Raw genomic sequence first — 3,072 nt, forward strand, 5'->3', positions numbered from 1 at the left:
CCAGCGTGGCAGCAGCAGCAGCAGAGTGTTGGGCATGAGCGAGCCAGGGAAGGGGGAGAAGGGGAGGTGGGGGGGGGACCGTGCCACGTGCGGGTGGCAAGAGAAGGCGGGGAACCTGATCGGCCCTGATGCCAGCCAGGCCTAGGAACCCTACCCATGCATGAATTTCATGCACCAGGCCTCTAGTTTAAAAAATAAAGTAAAATATGTCTATGAACCAGTGTGTGTGTGTGTGTGTGTGTGTGTGTGTGTGTGTGTGTGTGTTTAATCCTCACCCAAGGATATTTTTCCATTGATTTTTAGGGAGAGTGGAAGAGAGAGGGAAAGACAGAGAAAAATTAATATGAGAGAAACACATAGATTGGTTGCCTCCTGCACGAGCACTGACCAGGGCCCGGGCTGAGGAGGAGCCTGCAACCTGGGCATGTGCCCTTGACCGGAATTAAACCTGGGACCCTTTGGCCTGGTCCACAGGCTGACGCTCCATCCACTGAGCCAAACCTGTTAGGGCTGAACCAGTCTTTTTACTGACTTTATCTACATCAACAGTTTTAGCTCTGAACCTTCAGTAAGCCAACATAGTGTGGGTGAGAGCTACCCAGTGGAGATGGCCGGCAGCGGTTGTCTTCTGGGGTGCCGCTGCCACTGCTGTGTCTAAACTAGGGGTCTCGCACAGAACAGTCTAGAAGTCAGGCAGGAATGGACCACGGGCTGTGATTGTAGAACTGTTGCTCACATCGCAGTCCCAAGCACCATCTGTGGCCCTGAAGCCCTTCTGTAACCTATTTATCTATTTGACCTGTTCTTCCTCTTGAACTAACACATTCCATATGTTTAACTGCCTGTTGTGTAGACTAAATTAGGAAAAGAAAAAGAGCTCTTTAAAACTGGGAAAAGGGAAACAGGAGGGTTCTTAATTCCTTTATTTAGAGGTTTGATGAACGAGTCCATGTTTTTAATTAGGTGTGTATGTATATGTATATACATACACACATAGCTCACAAAAACACTTGAACATACTTTATCTCAGTATTTCTCAGTTTTGGGACTGGGACACAGTAAGATAAGCTGTTGACGTCATCCAGCACACACGTGTTGAACCATATGAATGACACTATCCCACCTTCTAGACCTATAAAAGGGAAATTTTATATGGTTCAACCCCAAAATAATGGGAACAAAAGTTTCATGCAGCAATATTTTACCCTTGCTTCTTGTGATACTCATTTACTTTATTTATTTTTATTTTTATTTTTTTTTAAATATATATTTTATTGATTTTTTACAGAGAGGAAAGGAGAGAGATAGAGAGTTAGAAACATCGATCAGCTGCCTCCTGCACATCTCCTACTGGGGATGTGCCCGCAACCCAGGTACATGCCCTTGACCGGAATCGAACCTGGGACCTTTCAGTCCGCAGCCCGACGCTTTATCCACTGAGCCAAACCGGTTTCGGCATACTCATTTACTTTAAATGCTGGTTGCAGCACACTAAACTGATTTCATTCACTACCTCTTAGTCTTCACAGCTTCTTAAGGTAGGAATCACCCTCTCCCACCCTATTGCACACAGAGGATGTTCATCTCAGGGATGCCGCGATTGTCCCAGGTAGCTCCTATTAACTACCCCTTCCTTTGTGCTTTAGTCTTTATCTCATTTAATCTGCAGTAAGAACCTCATGGGATGGGGACCAACAATGAGGAATAGGAAGTTTGGAGAGGCCAGACACTTGTTTCTGGCACACGGCTAAGAAGAGAAAGATTCCAGATTTGAAAAATTTATGTAACAGCAAAGCTGAAGCTATTTTCACGGCTTTGGAGCTAGGGCCCAGAACGAGACCCTGGACCCGGCCTTGCAGCACCCTGGTTCTAACTTTTCTTCTTCGCCTGTGGGCTTTGCAGAGAAGGGCGTGTGTATGTGTGTGTGTGTGTGTGTGTGTGTGTGTGTGTGTCTGGCTTAAACTTTCTGCTGGGTTCTGCTCGGCTACACTTTTTCCCAGGCCTCTGCACTGGCTGAGGGGTGGGCTTTTTCCTGGGACCACCCCCTCCCCATCCCATCCCGCAGCTGGAAGTCTTCACTGATCTCCATCTCTCCTCCCTGCCCCCATCGGGGAGGCAGACTATCTCCCCGGTCTTTTCCAGATGTACGTCTGCCAAAGACCTCCCCCAGTACAGAAGATGATGAATGAGGACTGGAGAGCCGGCCTGGTGGGAAAGTGTCGTCGCCTTGAAAAGAGAAAGAGAAAGGAAGTGGGGGGGGGGGCGGGGAGAGTTGGAGCGGAGTGGCCAGGGGGCGACCAGTCTGGACACTAGGGACCCACGCCCCCGCTACTCGGCCAGTTCCTTTGCCTCCCTGAGGAAGGCGTGGGTAAACGCTCCAGTCCCGCACCCCGGCGGAATTGGGGCTGTTATAGCCTTTACTGCGGCCCGCACAATGCACTCGGGAACTGCCCAGTGCTTGTCCCCAGCCCTTCCAGGGCCGGCTCCCAGCGCGCTCCCTCTCCGCCGCAGGACCGCGCTCCAGTCCCGCCTAGGGCTCCTCTCCGCAGGCCCCGCCCAGTCCTCCTACCACTCCGTCCTGGGGGTGGAGTCGCACCGCCTCTCCCTTTCCTTTAAGAGGCGTCGGCTCCGCCCCTTTCGGAGTCGCGGTCTGACGCCCGAGGACTGCAGCGAGTTCGGGATGTTTATGCAAATAGGCGCCCCCTGTGGGCCAATGGAGAGCGGAGGTGCCGGAACGATGGACCAATGGGGCGGGGGCTTAGGGGCTCACCATATAAGGAGCGGCCTCGCCATAAAAGGAAACATTGTATCTCTTTATATGGGGGGGAAGGGTCGGGGGATCCCTCGCCGCCTGCGCGTGGTCCCGGCCCCCTCCACCCGCCGTCCCCGCGGTGGCCAGCAGCCTCTGCCCCCGGGGGGACGCTGACGGCCGCCGGGCGCGCCGCCGTAGCATACGGATAGGGGGCGCTCCGCGCGGCCTGGGGCAACCCGGGCCACAGGGGCAAGAAAGTGAGGGCCCAGGTCGGCCCGGGCGTGCAGGGGCCCCGGGTTCGCAGCGGCGGCGGCGGCGGC

The sequence above is a fragment of the Myotis lucifugus genome, unplaced genomic scaffold, assembly GCF_000147115.1.
Source record: "Myotis lucifugus unplaced genomic scaffold, Myoluc2.0 scaffold_318, whole genome shotgun sequence".
Classification (NCBI taxonomy): Eukaryota; Metazoa; Chordata; class Mammalia; order Chiroptera; family Vespertilionidae; genus Myotis; species Myotis lucifugus.